This window comes from Hypanus sabinus, chromosome 5 (assembly GCF_030144855.1).
Source record: "Hypanus sabinus isolate sHypSab1 chromosome 5, sHypSab1.hap1, whole genome shotgun sequence".
NCBI classification, from domain to species: Eukaryota; Metazoa; Chordata; class Chondrichthyes; order Myliobatiformes; family Dasyatidae; genus Hypanus; species Hypanus sabinus.
The window spans coordinates 121,623,509-121,643,936 of NC_082710.1; the positions used below are offsets into that span (position 1 = coordinate 121,623,509).

Genomic DNA, 20,428 nt, shown 5'->3' on the forward strand with positions numbered 1-20,428 from the left:
TCCTTTGATCTTGGGTGGCTCGCCATCTTATTTCTTGGCTCGTTGGATGAAATAGCGGATCATCCATGGAAAATTGATTCATAAAACTTATACAAATATAAAACCTGACCTGCGTTCACCAGAATTACAGTCCATAAGTTCTTAAAAGAATTCTATGTTTTATTTCAAAATAATCCAATATCACATTGTCATTTCCAACATTTCTCAGTTATAACACTACTAAATATAATTCACAAACAAATTATACACTTGGAAGAGTAAAAACGTTTTAACTCACCAAATCCTATTGTAAGATTTAACAGAACTAATTTCCATTTATGCGATCGAGATCCTGGACACCACTCTCTGCCTATAGCTGATGCTTGTTACAGGCGTAGCATCAATAAAGTTTTTATCAATATCGTCTCTCCTCCAGGGCTTTCAACCTGAGAATTTCAAGTAAGTAGGGCAGAGATATTAACTATTAATTTCACTTTTAACAGTTTTTGTCTTTAGTTAGTTTCTGTAGCTTGCTGCATTTCTGTTGCTTGTACATGCCTCAATATCTCATAGTTCTTTTTTTCCAACTTCTTTTTTTTTAATGTGGTATATCTAATTTTCCTACCTCTACTGTTGGAGCTTTCTAACATTACATTCTTGGGTTTATTTAACCTGGACTACATAAACTATAGTAATTATAATAGAATCAATGAAAGATCAACCAGAGTCCAGAAGACAACAGGCTATGCAAGTGCAAATATAAATAAATAGCAATAAATAATGAGAATGAGATAAAGAGTCATTAAAGTGAGATAATTGATAACAGGAATATTTCAATGATGGGCCAAATCAGTGTAGTTATCCCCTCTATTCAAGAAAATAATGGTTGAATGATAGTAACTTGATCCTACTGGTGTGAGTCCTGAGCCTCTTGTACTTTCTACCTGATGGCAGCAGCAAGAAGAGAGCATGACCTATGTGATAGGATCTCTGATGATGGATGCTGCTTTCCTACAACAGCGTTTCATGTAGGTGTGCTCAATTAAGTTTCTTTAATATTGGGTTACTGACAGTTAACTTTAGCATTTTCCAATTATCCACACATTTTCCAAGCCAGAACACCAATTGAAATTATTGTTGTTATTCCTTTTCATGCCTAGTGGGGCTTTGTGCAATGATTTTCCCAGTTCCATGGCATGTTGACGAGGCCCAGTCGCTACCTTGATGCTCAACCTAGCACAGGTGGAAAGTGTGCAGGTAGCAGCCCACATTCAAACTCGGACCCATTCACTTCAAAATCAGGTGATGATGCCACTACACCACTGGCCAGCTAAGTAAGAATTATTAATCTGATTGTTCTTTCAACAGAGACAAATTCTGTTTAGCGTGGCACAGCAGTGTACTGGTTAGCACAATGCTCGAGAATGCAGATGACATGGGTTCTTATTCCTGCCATTGCCTGTCTTCCTTGTGACCTCATGAGTTTCCTCTGGGTGCTGCAGTTTCCTCTCAGTTGTTAGGTTAATTGGCCATTGTAAATTGTCCCGGGATTAGACTGAGATGAAATCAGGAGATTGCTGGGTGGCGTGGTTCAAAGGCCCAGAGGGGTCTATTCCACACTATATCTCAATAAATAAAAAATAAAAATAAAATTTCTACAATATTCTAATTTTATTTAGAATTCTTGCCTCTTCAGTATTTTATGGATGAGTATGCAAATGATTTGGTAATAATTTTGGAATAACATGAGAATGTAATTCATATTTTGGTTAATATTATACAGTTCAATTGATTCAAATTATACTTTAATTAGCATTTCGAAGAGTCATATTTAATTGCACGATGAAAACAATGTTAAGTATTATGAAACACTTCCAAATGCCACACCATCTTAAGTTGCTTTGCAACTGAATTTTGTTTTCCAGTTGAGAGTTATGACAGTATTCAGTATCACCGCACAACTATGTTTAGGTGAAATCAGCTTTAACAGTATGGAATAGATTGCATAGAAGAGTTTACACCTTTCTTATTTGTCCTTGCAAACCTGAGGCGGGGTGTGCCTGAGATGAATAGAAGAATGACTTTGAAATTATATAAGAGTTTTGGTCTAACCTGCAATATCATACTGTTGCAACAGGAATGCATGACACCAAAAAAGAATAAAATTAAAGAGAGAAATGGAAAAAGTAATTGAAAACACAGGACAGTAACTGGGCAATAATCTCTTAAAAAGTTGAAGTGACATCATAACATAATATCAATATTTTATTACTTTACATATTCTATCTGAGTTCATGAAATCATTTCTGATAACGTAATGTTTCTTCATGTAGGTTTTATTTGTTTCAGATACATTGTTGTCAGAATTGTGAATATTGATGCAGATTTCAAAGCCCAGCGCACACAAATGATGAACACTGAAAATGAAAAGAAAACCTCGAACTTATACAACACAATCCTTGACAGAACAATATAACAACACTCTTCATCACTTACATGTCATTTTTAAATTGTGCTGTAGGAAGTTCAGCATGTTCTTATAAACCACAGTAACTTAATTTAGGAACATAACCAAACAATGCATTTCTTTTCTCTTGAGAGACAAATATCAACCTGGATTGAAGGATAAAATTATTCTACTTCTAATGGGAAACAACATTAGTTGAAAAATTCTATGGCATTGCTTTTATGCATACTACAGTGGAATTTAATCATCTCTCAAATTGTCAAACATGAGCAGTAATTCTGTGTACCAATGGTGCTTTGTTCTGTTTTTTTCTCAGATTGCCTGTGCCGAAGATGTGATTCAATTGAAGACTGCAGGAGAGCAGCAGTGCCAAGAAAGGGTGTAGAATGTTCACTTTGGCATCACTTTTGTTTAACTTGTGTTAAAGACTTTTTATACTATAAGGAGGTTTAACTTGACTTGTGTCACTGCTGGGGTGCCCTGGACTTACATATTTTTCTTTCCATGTGTGTCTTCATTAAGCATTTTTTGATGATCATTCTGGTGATAGTTCTTGATTATCGGAATAAGCAAAATTCTTGACCTAACACACAATTCACATAAACACACACACACTACACACATGCACACAATTCAGAAAGACACACACACACACGCCACACACCTCTAGCCTCCTCACTTACGCTCTCTTTCTCTGATCAAACTTTAATTGACACCAACTACTTACTTACTGTCTCACCTTTGACATTTTTTTTCTTTTTCAATCTTTTTATTATTATTATTAATATCAACAAAATAAAATTGATACATAGATAATGGGATTACAAACATACACATTTCAACTGAACATGAAAGAATACAAAAGCAATGATTACAGTATAAATGAGTCTTCCCAAATCATGGATGATACAATATACAAATAAACAAGACAAACCTAGGTATATCATAATATATATTTAAAAAAACAGAAAAAAGAAAAAGAAAAAAAAAAATGCAAAAAAAATCTAATCTAATAACAAATAAGGAAAAAAAAACAAAAAAAGAAAAAAAAGAGAAAAAAAAGGAAAAAAAAGGGCTGTTTATAATATCTTACAAAAATACAAAATCATCAGTGTCGTCAACTCCGATCCTCTCAACACATATAAAATCGAAACTGGAAAAACAAATAGGCTTGGAAGAGGGTCATATTACATCATATGAAAATATTGAATAAATGGTCTCCATATCTTTTCAAATTTAATAGAAGTATCAAATACAACACTTCTAATTTTTTCTAAATTTAGACATAACATAGTTTGAGAAAACCAATGAGATATGGTAGGAGGATTAATTTCTTTTCAATCCAACAAAATAGATCTTCTAGCCATTAATGTAAGAAATGCAATCATTCAACAAGCGGAAGAGGATAAATGGAGTGAGTCCATCATTGGTAAACCAAAAATTGCAGTAATAGGATGAGGTTGTAAATCAATGTTCAATACCACAGAAATAATATCAAAAATATTTTCCATTATTTTTTCAAAAGCGGACACGACCAGAACATATGAGTTAAAGACGCTATCTCAGAATGACATCTGTCACAAATAGGATTTATATAGGAATAAAAATGAGCCAATTTATCCTTGGACACATAAACCCTGTGCACAACTTTAAACTGTATTAATGAATGTTTAGCACATGTAGATGATGTATTAACTAATTGAAGAATTTTATCTCAATTCTCAATAGGGATAGTAAGGTTAAGTTCTCTTTCCCAATCATTTTTAGTCTTATAAAAGGGCGCTGAATGTATCTTCATAACTATATTGTAAAGTTTTGATATTAGCCCTTTCTGAAAAGGATTTAGTTCAAAGAAATTCTCCAAAATACCTGAAGATACAAAATTTGGAAAAGTAGGAAGTACAGTATTTAAGAAATTCCTAATCTGTAAATATCCAAAAAAAATGAAATCTAGGCAAATTATATTTATTAGATAATTGCTCAAAAGACATAAAACAATTATCCAAAAATAAATCGGAAAATCGTAGTAATCCTTTAGTCTTCCAAGCTGAATAAACTTGGTCTATAATAGAAGGATAAAAAAAAACAATTGGATACAATAGGAACATTTAAAACAAACTGAGTCAACCCAAAAAAATTCCGAAATTGAAACCATATACGTAAAGTATGTTTAACTATTGGGTTGTCAATTTGTTTCGGCAATTTAGAAAGAGCAAAGGGAAGAGAAGTCCCTAAAATAGAACCCAATGCAAATCCTTGTACAGATTTAATTTCCAGGTTCTCCCAATGAGGGCTAAAAGATATATCCCAATCCTTTAGCCAACATATCAAATATTGGATATTAACTGCCCAATAATAAAATCTAAAATTAGTCAATGCCAATCCACCTTCCTTCCTTGCCTTATGTAAGTATATTTTACCTAACCTAGGATTTTTATTCTGCCATATATATGAGGAAATTTTTGAATCAACATTAGCAAAAAAAGATTTCGGAATAAAAATTGGTACCGCTTGAAACTTGGGTAAAATAACTATCTTAATAGCATTAATTGGACCTATCAGAGATAAAGATAGTGTTGACCATTTAGTAAACAAACATTTAATTTGATCGATTAAGGGTAAAAAATTAACCCTAAATAAGCCTTTATAGTTTTTTGTGATTTTAATCCCTAAGTAAATAAAAGAGTCGTTAACTAATTTAAAAGGTAAATTTCCATAAATTGGAACCTGTCTATTTAAAGGAAACAATTCACTCTTATTAAGATTTAACTTATACCCGGAAAAATCACTAAATTGAGCCAACAATGATAAAACTGCAGGAATGGATTTCTCAGGATCAGAAATAAATAATAATAAATCATCTGCATATAATGATAACTTATGTATATCTGTCCCATGATTAATGCCAAAAATGTTCTGTGATTCTCTGATAGCAATTGCCAATGGCTCTAAAGCAATATCAAATAATAATGGACTAAGAGGACAGCCTTGTCTTGTACCCCAAAATAAACGAAAAAAGGCAGATCTTTGATTGTTAGTAAGCACCGAGGCTACTGGAGAATGATATATCAGTTTAATCCAGGAAATGAATGTCGGACTAAAATTAAACTTCTCAAGCACATTAAATAAGTATGGCCATTCAACTCTATCAAATGCTTTTTCCACATCTAATGAAATAACACATTCTGAAGTGCTATGTGAAGGAGTATAAACAATATTCAATAATTTCCTAACATTGAAAAATGAATAGCGATTTTTAATAAAACCGGTTTGATCTTCCAAAATAATTTGGGGTAATACCTTCTCCAGCCTAGATGCCAGTAACTTGGAAAAGATCTTGGAATCTACATTCAATAAAGATATTGGTCTATAGGATGCACAGTCAGAAGGGTCTTTATCTTTCTTCAATATTAAAGAAATGGAAGCTCTATAAAAAGATTATGGCAGATTGCCCAATCTAATTGCTTCTTCAAAACCCTGCATAACCAAGGAGAAAGAGTAGCGGAAAAACATTTTAAAAATTCTACTGTATACCCATCTGGACCTGGTGCTTTCCCAGAATTCATAGAGGAAATAACCCCTTTAATTTCTGTATCCGTGATAGGAGTTTCTAATATTGAAAGATCATCTGATGATAATTTTGGATAATTCAATTTCCCAAGAAAGTCACACATGGTATTACGATCATGAGGGAATTCGGAACGATAGAGGGAGGTATAAAAATCTTGAAATGATTTATTTATCTCATCATGGTTAACTGTCAGATCCCCATTCTGCTGACCAATCTTAGTGATTTGACGTTTAACCAAAGCATTCTTTAATTGACTAGCTAACAGTTTACCCGATTTATCACTATGTATATAAAAATCAGATCTGGTTTTCATTAATTGATTTTCAATCGAAGATGTAAGTAATAAACTATGTTCCGTTTGAAGCTCAACCCTTTGTTTGTAAAGCTCCTTACTAGGAGTAATCGAATATTTCTTGTCAATCTCTTTAATTTTATCAACCAATAAAAGAGTTTCCTTCTTAATGCGTTTTCTCAGACCAACAGAGTAGGAGATAATCTGTCCAGGTATATATGCTTTAAAAGTGTCCCAAAGTGTTCCGCAAGAAATATCATCTGTGGAATTAGTTGAAAAGAAGAAATCGAACTGTTCCTTCATAAATTTAATAAAATCCGGATCTTGCGGTAAGGTAGAATCAAATCGCCATTGTCTAGCACTAGAAGCTGTATCAGTAAATTTAATAGAAAGTTTTAATGGAGCATGGTCAGAGATGGCTATAATATCATAATTACAACCAATTACCAATGGAATAAAACAAGAGTCAATAAAAAAATAATCAATTCTCGAGTAGGAATGATAAACATGTGAGAAAAATGAAAGCTCTTTGTCCTTAGAATGCCAAAATCTCCAAATATCAAAAATTCCATTATCAGTCAAAAAAGAGTTAATACAAGTGGCCAATTTATTAGGTAAAGTCTGAGTAGATATAGATTTGTCCATCAAAGGATTTAAACAACAATTAAAGTCACCACCCATTATTAACTTATATTCATTTAGATTAGGTAGAGAAGTAAATAAGGACTTAAAAAATCGGGACAATCCACATTTGGAGCATAAACATTAACCATAGCAACCTTTTTGTTAAAAAGTAAGCCAGTAATTAACAAAAATCTGCCATTTGGATCCGAAAAGATATCATGTTGGACAAATGTAATAGAGGAGTCAATAAAAATTGAAACTCCCTTTACTTTGGCATTCAAATTCGAATGGTACTGCTGACCCCTTCCAAAACCTAAAAAAAAACAATAATTGTCCTCTTTCCTCACATGAGTTTCTTGTACAAAAATAATATGAGCATTAAGTCTTTGGAATACTTTGAAAATCTTTTTTCCATTTAATCAGATGGTTTAAGCTATTAGTATTCCAAGAGATAAAATTAATGGTCTGAGCCATATTTCTGAAATCAACCCTTTGGTATATAAAGGGTTAACCAAATTATGAACTCATGCACCCGGAAGAGGAACAAAAATAAGGGGCAAACCTGGAAGTGATGACATCATGGACATTTTTGTAGTTTAAAATCAGCTCAAATGAAAAAACTAAAAAAAACTAATATAAGAAACATAAGATTTAGAAAAAAGACCTCCCACCCCCCACCCAAGAGGGGAAAAAAGACCACCCCAGCCAGGGATAGGCTGGGAAAAAGGAAATATGAAATTAAATCTACCCCCATATCAGCAGAAGACAACTCCGTATATAAAGGATAAAAATAGATCCACCCAAACTCTAAAGAAATAATAATCACTATACTAAAACCAAACTTCTTAATATAATTGGTAGTAAGAAAAACAATAAGAATGTAATCACTAGTAACTTATAAATTGGGTTAAAAACCCAAACATACAAAAAAAAATTTAAACTGTGATAAAGGATGCATTATAGGAAGAAGACGAGAGAAAAAAAATGGCGAAATCAAAAAAAAGCAAAAATATTTTAGAGAAGAAACCGCCATCTTAGTAAAAAAAATTCACCTTTGAAGGATTAATAATATTGACCAAAGATAAAGTATAGTGGTTGAAGTAAGTAAAATAAAAAGATTAGTATGTCGAAAAAAAAACTTTAACAAGAGTATAAAATATAGAGTAAACCTACACCAATAGCCAGAAACAAAACAAAAATGGTTTTGGAAATAAAAACCATCTTGCACAATCAAAATCACTCATTTATTAGAAATGAGTGTCTGTAGTAGTAGGGAAGTTCTCATTCAGAAAGCTTCTCGCTTCAGATGTAGAAAGAAAAATACGCCGTGGTGCATTGGGAGGTGAGATTCTGAGCTTCGCAGAGTACAAGAGCGCAGGTTTTAGATTTTTCTCATAACATTCAGACATCAGAGGTATAAAAAGAAGCCTTGCCTTCATTACTTCTGGACTAAAATCTTCTACTAATCGAAAATTGTGATCTTGAAATTTGACCATCCCTACATGCCGAGCCACACGAATAAGTTGCTCTTTGACATGCACATAGTGAAATCGGACAATTACAACCGGTGGTTTAGCTGAAGCACTTGGTGATCGACGCATAATTCTGTGAGCGCGATCGAGTAATGGAGGACAGTCTGGGAATACAGAAGGGAACGCATCCTTTAAAAGTTGAGCTTCCAGAGGTCCCCTTGTTCAAAACCTTCCGGGAGACCAAGTATGCATAGGTTCTGTTTTCTGGACCGATTCTCAAAGTCAACACTCTTGGCTTTAAGTGTTTCCACCTGTTTAATCGTCAAAAGTAAGTTCTGCTCCAGTTTTTCAATTATCAAGTCTCGCTTCCGAACATCCTCTTGCAGAGTTGTGATTAGAACTTGCTGCTGGTTAACTACTGAATCCGTCTTATCCATATAATCTTGAAAAGCCTTTATATCTTGTTTAAAAATTTGTCATTGTTCTTCAAATTTTTGATTTAAAACCTCCAATAACATTTCATAAGTCAATTCAGTGCGCTTAGGATCAGTCTGCTTCTTCTTCCCGTTCCTGTTAGGAACCTTCCCAGGTTCTCACCCTTTAGATCTAAGAGCCATTTCTGTATTCATTTCTTCAAAAAATCACAATAAACTCTTAAAGATAAGTCCAAAAAAGTAGCAAGAATCTTTTGGTGTAGGTAAAAATAAGTTAAATAAGGGTGATCATAGGTTAAAAAAAAGTAAAGGTTATGGAGCGAATCTGAAACAGTGCTCACTCCATGAGCGTCTCCTGCTGACCCCCACCTTTGACAAAATTGGCAGTGCACTGAAAAGGAAAAAAATTCAGTAGGATTGTATTGAGCTGTATGGAATCCCACTTCATACCATGCTTCCAGTATGTAAGGAAAACAAGATAATATGCATGAATGACTACCAGACAGTGGCTTTCCTATTTATCAAATGAAATGTTTCGAGAGGCTGGTTATAGCACACATCAATTCCAGCTTTCTAGACAACTTTGACTCTGCAATTTGCATACCACCAAGATAGGTGTATTATCTCCCTGGCTCTAAATACCTCTGGACAGTACAAACACCTGACAGACTATTTTTTTATTGACTACAACTCTGCCTTCAGTGTTACAATTTAAAGCAAACACATTACCAAACTCCAGACGTTTGGAGTCAGCACTTCCTTCAGATTGTAGTCAGTAAGGATAGGCAGCAAGACCTTTGGCATAATTCTTCGAAACACTAGTGCCCTGAAGGTTGTGCCCTCAGCTCCTGATACTCATTTCTGTTATGGTCAGATTCTGCTCTACCTAAAAATTCGCAGGTGAAATCACTGTATTGGGTGGTATCTCAAATTGCAATGTGTTGATGTACAGGAAGGAGATAGAGATTTTGGTAACATGGTATCATAACAACATTACCTTTCCCTAAAGGTCAGCAAAGCAAAATAAATTGTCACAGTCTTCAGAAAGGGGGCAGTGCACAAACTCCTGTCAATATCAATGGTTGAACAGGTTGTGAACTTCAAGTTCTCAGGACTGAACATCACCAATTCAACCGCTTTAGCACCAGAGTCGAGAAAGCAGCTTCCTCAAGAAGCTAAAGAATTGTGTAATGTCCACAAGAACCCTTGCCAATATCATTATAACATATAAAGCATCCAATATGGATACATGCAACTGCTCCGCACATGACCACAAGAAACTGCAGAGAGTTGCAGCAGCAGTTCAATACATCATGAAAACCAACCTCCCCTTCACAGACTACGTCCATACTTCTCACTGCTTCAGTAAAGCAGTCAACATAGTCAAAGGCTCCACCTACTTTGGACATTTTCTCTTCTCACGTCTTCCAATGGGCAGAAGACACAAAAACCATGAGAGCAATTACTCTCAGTTCTGAAAGGCAGATTCTAACCCAATGTGTATATACTTTTGGAGTACAATAAGCTGAACTCATGACCTCATAATCTACCTCGATGTTATCATGCATGTTGTTGTTCACCTGCATCCACTTCTTCTGTAGCTGTTTCACTCTATTCTACATTGTTATTGTTGTACCTTGTTCTACCTCAATGCTTTGTATAACTAATTTGTATGGACAGTATAAACCACAGTTTTCACTCTATGTTGGTACATGTACATTTGATAGTCTGTGTATACTTAGTGGGCTGAAGGGCCATTTTGATGCTGTGGGATTCTTCAACTCTATCATTAACTCATTGAGCAGAATGAGTGAACTTCAGCAGTATTTGAAATACACAAACTTCAACTGTTAGTCTTGCATTTGTTAACTAAAATGAGCAAATGGGACATCTGTTGTGGTCCATGGACTCTAAATTACTATTGGCATGTCATATTTCAAATGTGCTTTGAGGCAGTCAGCTTCTGTTGTTTCAAAGCCCATGCAGATGTAACATAACTTGACCTTGTGTGTTGTGTTAAAACTTGCAGGTTACCTAGCAGCTATTAAATGAGAATTTTTAAAAGGACAAAAAAAAAATCAATTTCACTTCAAAACAGCCAGCCAATTACATTTTTACATGCCTAAATTTAGCTCCATGCCACAGAGCTTGAAGGTCACTCTATTTTAATGTGGTGTTTATTTTAGCTGTGTAATTACAAATTTTGTGGAGTTTGACTTTAGTAGGCCATAACAACATGATACTGCTTACCAGAGATACTCTCTATTTCCTCTCTTGCTCTCAGCACCTGAAAAGAGTATTTGCTTGTCAGACATTTCAGATACAGTTTTGTGCAAGGCAATGACACTTGCAACACAAGACATTCATTCACCCTGCAGGTATTGCGGATAATTTGTTATGCTTGTAGTACTTTAATATTCACCAACAAAGCAAATGGAGTGATGTTCTAACATGCACACTCACATATATTTAAATTAAGGGGAAAAGTGAAGCTTTGACCCTATTTGTAATGAACATGTCTGAGGAAACGTTACACTTGCCATGCATAAAAGCTACATAAAATTATTAAAATGATTTATTATTGTGATCTTAATGAGTCATGTTTTACAAGAAGCAAATTTAAGAAACATAATCTGCCTGTGCCTCTTGACATTCCGAATCAGAATCAGAATCTGCTGTGTTATCACTGACACTGTATGTTATCAAGTTTATTGTTTTGGAGCAGTAGTATAGTGCAATACATAAAAAATGTCTATAGATCACGACATAAAAAGAGAGAGATAAAATCACATTTTTATTTAATTAATATTGTTAAAAGAGAGCATAATTGTGAAACATGTTTATGTTCAGGACTTTTCAGAAATATGATGCTAGAGCTAAGAAGCTGTTCTTAAAATGTTGAGTTTGCATCTTCAGGCTTCTCATTTCATAAGTATTTATTACATCAGAGTGCAAATATTGCAAACTATTAGTCCATGCAGAAAAAAGAAATCTTACAAATACAGTACACTGAGCAATGAGATATAAACCATTTTCTCTACAAGACGTCTCAGTACAACCTATGGAAGGCAATCCCAAGAGCATAAAAGAAGTTCTGAATGGTTAGAATCAGGATCCGATTCACGTCAGCAATGGCAAGAGTTTTGCTTTCTACAAGGAAAAACATATCAAAAATGGCTGCAATGCTTCACTTCCCATTAAAATTGTTAGAGTGATCTTTGGGTTTAGGACATATACATTTAACAACTGACTTTGGCTGCCAGTCTTCAGGTCTGAAAAAGTATTGTGCATTTAATTTGGAGTGCAGCTCTGAACAATGGGTTCTTAAAAGCTATGAATCCCAGTCCAGACAATACTAATTAAAATTTATTTCAATGTCTGTGGTGTGGAAGGAAACCAGGAGATGTGTAGGTTGTATGTAGTTTCAAAAAAAGCATTGTAAAGCAAAGGAGTAGTCCTTTGATGTGTGGCACATAAAATAACGAGCCCCATGTTGGGCCAGTAGACCTTTCCACTGGAAGCATCTCCATATGAAGCCTGCAGGACCTTGTTTTGTTAAATAAAGAAGCTAATTCGTATTTACCAGAAATTTTCTCTGGCGATTTCATTCATATAACAACAAAGATGAATGGTTTTATGATCGTTGGAACGGAAGAATAAAACTATTCCTATGAAAATCCTTACAGCATCTAGTGACCCTGTGATATGTGTCACAGAAGTTAACTTCCTCATTGGGAAACCAAATTCAGTGTGGATTGGAACTAACATCTCCTCCTTACTGACATTCAAGGATCTGTGTTTAGTCTACTGATCTATTCTGTCTACACTCATGACTGTATAGCTTGGTACAGCTCAAATGCCATCTGTAAACTTGCCAATAGCCATATAACCATCTAACAATTACAGCACAGAAACAGGCTATCTCAGCCCTTCTAGTCCGTGCCGAATGCTTATTCTCACCTATTCCCACCGACCTGCACTCAGCCCATAACCCTTCAATCCTTTCCTGTCCATATACCTATCCAAGTTTACTTTAAATGACAATATCGAACCTGCCTCTACCACTTCTATTGGAAGCTCGTTCCACACAGCTATCACTGTCTGAGTAAAGAAGTTCCCCCTTGTGTTACCCCTAAACTTTTGCCTCCTAACTCTCAACTCATGTCCTCTTGTTTGAATCTCCCCTACTCTCAATGGAAAAAAGCCTGTCAATGTCAACCCTATCTATCTGCCTCATAATTTTAAATACCTCTATCAAGTCTCCCCTCAACTTTCTATGCTCCAAAGAACAAAGACCTAACTTGTTCAACCTTTCCTAGTAACTTAAGTGCTGAAACCCAGGTAACATTCTAATAAATCTTTTCTGTACTCTCTCTATTTTCTTGACATCTTTCCTATAATTTGGTGACCAGAACTGTGCACAATACTCCAAATTTAGCCTTACCAATGCCTTGTACAATTTTCACATTGCATCCCAACTCCTATACTCAGTACTCTGATCTATAAAGGCCAGCATACCAAAAGCTTTCTTCACCACCCTATCAAGCATGACCTTCCATGCACAAATCCATGTTGACTGTTCCTAATCAGACCCTGTCTATCCAGATAATTATATATAACATCTCTAAGAACACTTCCCATGAATTTACTTACCACTGACGTCAAACTGACAGGCCTATAATTGCTAGGTTTACTGTTTTTAAACAATGGAAGAACATGAACAATATGCCAATCCTCCGGCACCATCCCCATTTCTAATGACATTTGAAATAGTTCTGTCAGAGACCCTGCCATTTCCTCACTAACTTCCCTCAAGGTCCTAGGGAATATCCTGTCAGGATCTGGAGATTTATCCACTTTATATTCCTTAAAAGTGCCAGTACTTCCTTCTCTTTAATCATCATAGTTTCCATAACTTCCTTACTTGTTTCCCTTACCTTACACAATTCAAAATCCTTCTCCTTAGTGAATACCGAAGAAATTGTTCAAAATCTCCCCACCTCTTTTGGCTCCACACATAGCTGTCCACTCTGATTCTCTAAGGGACCAGTTTTATCCCTCACTATCCTTTTGCTATTAATATCATTGTAGAAACCCCTGTGGATTTATTTTCACCTTACTTGCAAAAGCAACCTCGTATCTTGTTTTAGCTTTTCTAATTTGTTTCTTAAGATTGTTTTTACATTCTTTATATTCCTTGAGCACCTCGTTTACTCCATGCTGCCTATAACACAACTATTGTTGAAAAAATCTCAGATGGTGACAAGAAGGGGTATAGCAGTGAAATCTACCAGTTGGAAGAGTGACATTGGAACAACAACCTTGCAGTTCGTGTCAGTAAGACAAAGGGATTGATTGTGGATTTCAGGAAGGGGAAGACTGGAGAGCACACAGCAATGCTCATTGATAATGGAAAGGGTGATCAGCTTCAAGTTCCTGGGTATCAACATTTCTGAAGATCTATCCTAGGTCGAACATATTGATGCAAATATGAAAAAAGAGCATGCTAGTGTCTATATTTCATGAGGAATTTAAGGAGACTTGATATGTCATCAACGACTCCAGCAAAGTTCTACAGATGTACTGTGAATAGCAACCTGGCTGGTTGCATCACTGTCTGTTATGAAGGCACCAATGCATAGCATCAGAAAAAGCTGCAGAGAGTTGTGAACTCCGCTAGCACCTACACGGAGATTACCTTTCCCACCTTTGAGAACATCTTCGAATGACATGCCTTCTTCTTAATATTACCATCAGGGAGGAGGGACAAGACCCTGGAGACACACACTCAATGTTTCATGAACAGCTTCTTCCCCCAGTCATCAGATTTCTGTACTGACTGTGAAACCATGAACATTACTCTTTCCTTTTGGTTAGTCTCCTGATGAAGGGTCTAGGCCCGAAACGTTGACATCGCTTCTCCCTATGGATACTGTCTAGCCTGCTGTGTTCTACCAGCATTTTTTGTGTGTTGTTTGAATTTCCATCATCTGCAGATTTCTTCGTGTTTGAACATTACTGTGCAATGTTTCTCTCCTTTTGCCCCACTTATTTACTAATATATATTTATATTTTTATTGTATCTTATAATTTTTTATACATTGCACTGTACTGCTGCTGCAAAACAAGAAATTTAATGACATACAACAAATTTAATATCAGTAATAATAAATGTGATCCTAATCCTGGTTCTTAACAGACAAATGAGAAAAATATTGTTGCAAGAGGAACTCCCTTCTGCTACGATTCCTTCCATAACTTTAATTTTATTCTGAAACTCAAACAAATAAATAAATAACAAGTGGTACATACATTGTGATAACCTTCCCTCTGTTGCCTAGAGAATATGAAGAAAAAGCTTTTGCTTTCATTTTGATTGAACTCCACAGTGCTCCATAATCATCAAGAGACAAAGGCCTGTTACCACAGCAACTTTGTTTTCTTTTGGAATTTATTTACTGTGAAAGCAATTTAGAGAGTCATGGCATAAGATCACTGACTTCTGCAACTTTCTAATTTTAATCTGGTTGAGAAATTGCAAATTCTATAGCAATTTAATATATTTGGAACATCTATTTTCTCCGTGTACCCTTGTGTTTTAAACAACTAGAAAAAAAACACATTCTAAGACATTATTATTTCATATCGTACCAATTATTCCTTCGGTTCCATCAGTAAATATTGTTATTTTCATATATGCAATAACTATAAACAAAGAATAGCTATTTTATTGCATTGGGTCTTTCAGAGGGAATATAAATACCTGCAATGGCAAAAATTGCTATTTCTTTTTCATAGACATGTTCTTAATTATTGTCAGAATTCCACTAATTTACCTTTATGAGTGTCAAAGTGCTTATTGTTTTATCAGTAGTACCATAGCTCAAGGGTGTATTCAAAAGCCCGACAGAAACACTTGACAAAATTCAAAACAAAACAACCACATGCTATTGGCTACATTTTAGAAACAGCACTGAAACTATTTCATTGCTTTCCAGATTTTCCATCAATATAATTCTGTAACTTCAATGCGGTAAGTAGACATTTCCAATAAATGACTGCGTTTTGTAGCCATCATCTGCAGCTCTTTATTATCTCAATCTGTCACCTCCCAGTTTCTGTCACTGTTTTTCAATCTACCTATCACCCTCTCCTCAGCTGGATCCACCTACAGCTGGCCAGCTCGTACACCAGCCTTTATCCCCTCACCACTTCTACTGGCAGTCACCACTCTATCAGATGAAGGGTCTAGACCCAAAACATTAACTGTCTATTTCCCTTGACAGATGTTGCCTAACCAAATTTAATGGCTCCAGCTTTTTCTTGCTGCTGCCCCCAATTCCAACAGATGTTATCTGTTGTGTTTCAAATGATTAACTTCTGTTGCCTTCTAGTTTTTCTTCAACCCTGGAAGGTATTTTATGATCACTCTTCTAAAATTTAAATGGTAGAGTATAATATATATATATATATATATAACACATTTATTGCAGGCATTGTTAAAATAACAGAGCTATTTGTGTGAGGAGAAAAAGATTTATCTGATGTTATGAAGTGAATGTTTTGACTAAATACATTGTTCACAAAACATAGAACACTTTCAACCTATTTAAAAAAATAACTAATACTTATTAAACATGCTTCAACATATGTATTAGGTCTCACGCTTAACAATGTAAGGATCTTTGTGGGATCTATGCAACATCTTCATTCGAGAAAAGGAGCAATTAAATGCATGGATTCTCCCCAGTGGGATTTCTTGTAAAATATCTCGCATTTTAAATGCAAATACTTGCAACTTAATGCATTCTTGCAATAGTAAATTAGATAGAAACTGAAATGTTGTGGGCTTACTGCTAGAAAATTCAGCTGCACACAAGCCTGATTGAGTGATTCAGCACTTTGCTGTCTCTGGGAAGATCCTGGAAAGCAAGCACATGTTCAGATGGACTCGATGAAGAAACTTAAAGACGGGATGCTGATGTTTGACTCCATTTCACCAAATAAAGCATCCAATAACTGTCAATTGAAGCACTGAGGAACATTGAAATAGCAAAGCAAATGTGGAAGACAAGCAAGACTTCAGCACTGACTGGCCTGCCTTGAATGTGAACGGCCTATCACTGTATGGCTCGCTGTGATAGGCGTGTGGTGCCCCTCTCTTTTGATGAAGGTCAGTGATGTCAGAAGATGTTGTTGTGGTTCCTCATTTATGGAATGGACTGTTTTGCTAGTTCCTTTTCTGTTTGGTTGTGTGAGTGGAGGGGGTTTGGGGATTGATATTCTTGTTGCATTGTGTTTATTTTTGTGTGGAGGAGGGGATTTCTTGTTCTTGTTCCTTTTTGTGCACTTTGGAGGCAGCTTACGGGCTTGATGATCAGGATGCCGTTCTTTTTCATATGGAGTGATGTGTTTGATGTTTCTCTCTGAATGACTTTTGTGGTCTTTCTTGGTTTTGTGGCTATCTGGAGAAGACAAATCTCAGAGTTGTATAATGATGGATACTTTGATAATAAATAAACCTTTAAACATTTGAAAGAGATAGCACAATGACACAGACAAAAGAGCTGCTGTCTCACAGCTCCGATGACAAATGTTCAATTCTAAGCTCCAGTGATGTCTGTGTGAAGTTTGTACATTCTGTCTAGGACTTTGTGAGTTTCTTCTGTGCACCACTCTTTCCTTCTCTATTTCAAAGACATGGATGTTTGCAGGATAATTAGACGTTGAAAATCACTTCAGCACTCTAAGTAACTGATAGGATCTGCAAGGAGCTGTAGGGAAGTCAGGAGATAAATTGGAATCAGTGTCAGATTAATGTAGGTAGATAATTAATGGCTAGCATGGACTAGGATACACAAAAGGTCTGATTCTGTACAGTTTGATTATACTAATCATGAACTGCTAGCAGTATTACACACTTAACATGTTTCAACACAATGGAATACATGAAAGGTATGAGGTAGGTCTGGGTTGGGGCCTGATCTGGAGGACCATAGAACATACTCAGTGGTGGGAGGAGAGGGTGTGAGTCACAGGAGGTGAACTAACAAATTGGTGTTAGTTTATTTTTGCACCAGGCTTCAGTGAAAATCTTTGTTTTTCATACTATACATACAAATTATTTTGTCATATCAGTTTGTTGAGGAAATACAATAACAGATTGCAGAATAGAGAGTTACAGTTATAGATAAAGTGCATTGCTGGCACACAGTAACGTGCAAAGCCATAATCAAGTTGATTGTGAGGTCAAGAATGCATCTCATTGTGCTAAGGCATCATTCAATAGTCTTATAGCAGCCAGACAGAAGCTGTCCTTGAGCCTGGTGGCACATGCATTCAAGCTTCTGCATCTTCTGCCCCATGGGAGGGGGGAACAATAGAGAATATTGTGGTCGTGTAATGGATAGAAAAAGTCATGCTGAATACTGGCTGGTGGGGTTTGCCATTTTGAGGGATCTATGGCTGTAGACCCAAAATCCCTCAGTTCCTGCTGTCTCCATTAACTTTATATTCTTTCTTCAAATTTGATCTTCCAAAATGATTTTCCAGGTTAACTCTGTCTGCAACTTCTCAGCACAGCTGTGGATCCTGCAATGTCTTGTTGCAGCTTCCAACAACCCACTACACTATCCAAACTCCATCAACCTTCATGTCAACTGAAAACTTACTAACCATCCTTCCACTTTTCCATCTAAGACGTTTATAAAAATCACCAAGTACAGGGCTTCCAGAACAGATCCCTGCAGAACATGCTGGTAGCAACCTAGAGGCAGAATACTCTTCATCTACTACAATGCTCTGCCTTCAAAAAAGCAAGCCAATTCTGTATCCACGCAGCAAAGTTTCTCTAGATCCCATGCCTCCTGACTTTGTAAATATGCCTGTGTTGGAGAACCTTGTCAAATGCCTTACTAAAAAGGCTTCTTGACTCCAACAAAAATTTTTTTAGGTGTTTTAGCATGAAAGTTACATGAGTACACTACTCTTACCATGCATGCAATCCCAGCTATGTAAAGGAATATCTGCATCAACTGAGACTATCTTTGCTGTTATTTTTTACTCTGTAATTAGGACAGATGGATATCTTCCAATATTCCATGGCTTTACCTTTTAAATTAGATGAGAACTATCTGGATCGCAGAGCTTTAAGCCCAAGGATCTATCTAGCCATTTTAACAATCTCCCCAAGAGCAATTGGCTAGAGTAAAAAGGGAAAATCACATCTCAGTAAAATAAAAGTAATGCCTGTGAGACGGGAACACGCAGATTTACATCATTTACAATAAAAATTGACAAAATAGTCATTGATTGCTTCAGTGCCAGCAGAGAATATTCCTTCAAGCAGTTGGTGAACCACAGCCTGGGTATTAGTATAATATTTGCAAACTGGAGTGCCAGAGTCACTCTGCTACTTCTGATTAAGGCAGCAAGCTCTATTCCTGTGGAAGGAATACTTTGACTAAATGAATACAAAAATCTTTTGTTCAGTTTCATTAATGATTAAAACTTGTTCACAGTTAAGAACTTCAGACCTTTTCTCCCATCCTTCAGATTCAATTATGAAGTTTTAATAACTTGGTTTCCAAGTTTTTAATTTTAGATTACATAAAGCTGTTAACTAGTCAGATATTGATATTTTGAAACTGTTTAACAGAAGTCTCATGCACCTGTACACTCAGTGATCGGTTTATTAGGTACCTCACCAGTACCTAATAAAGTGCTCACTGAGTGTCTGTTCACGGTCTTCTGCTGCTCTACTACATCCACATCAAGGCTCTCTGTGTTGCATGTTCAAAAATGCTCTTCTGCACACAACTGTTGTAAAATATTTATTTGAGTTACTGTCACCTTCCTATCAGCTTGAAGTATTCTGGCATTTTCCTCTGACCTCTCCCATTAACAAGGCATTTTTGCCCACAGACCTTCCACTCACTGAATTTATTTATTTTTTCACACCATTCTCTCTGAACTCCAGAGACTGTTATGCGTGAAAGTCCCAGGAGACCTGCTGCTTCTGATGTACTCAAACCACCCAGCCTGATGCCAACAATCATTCCATTATTAAAGTCACTTAGATCAGTTTTCTTCCCCACATTTGATGACATTTGGTCTGAACAATAACTGAACCTCTTGACCACATCTGCATGCTTTTATACATTGAATTGCTGCTACATGACTGGCTGATTAGGTATTTGCATAAACATACAGTTGTACCTAATAAAGTGACTACTAAGTACAAAAATTAAATCTGGTGAAAGCCTGTAAAATAGAGCCCAAAATAAATTTATGCTTTTAATCTCTATTTAGAACTATAGAATCCTCGAGTTGTACAGTATAAAACAGTCCTTTCAGTACACTGCTTCTATGCATATAATCCCAGCTAGTTCCATAATGCCATATTCCTCTGACTTTCTCATTCAAGTATCTATCCAGTTGCCTCTTATATATTGCTACTGTTGATGCCCTTACCAGTGCCTCTAATAGGTTTTTCCAGATACCAACTATTCTGTGTGTAAAGCTTAGTCCTCAAATCCTCTTTAAATATCTTCCCTTGAACCTTAAAGCTATGGTGTCTAGTTTAGATTA

General features: G+C 35.8%; 1 long non-coding RNA gene across 1 annotated transcript; it reads right to left on the bottom strand.

Moving 5' to 3' along the window:
* Positions 1 to 331: 331 nt before the first annotated feature.
* LOC132393758 (uncharacterized) lies at positions 332 to 15,216 on the bottom strand. Its single transcript, XR_009512074.1, has 3 exons — positions 15,152 to 15,216; positions 11,090 to 11,126; positions 332 to 425 (listed from the first exon to the last, which is right to left on the bottom strand). It is a non-coding gene; the product is annotated as an uncharacterized LOC132393758 (long non-coding RNA).
* Positions 15,217 to 20,428: the final 5,212 nt, after the last annotated feature.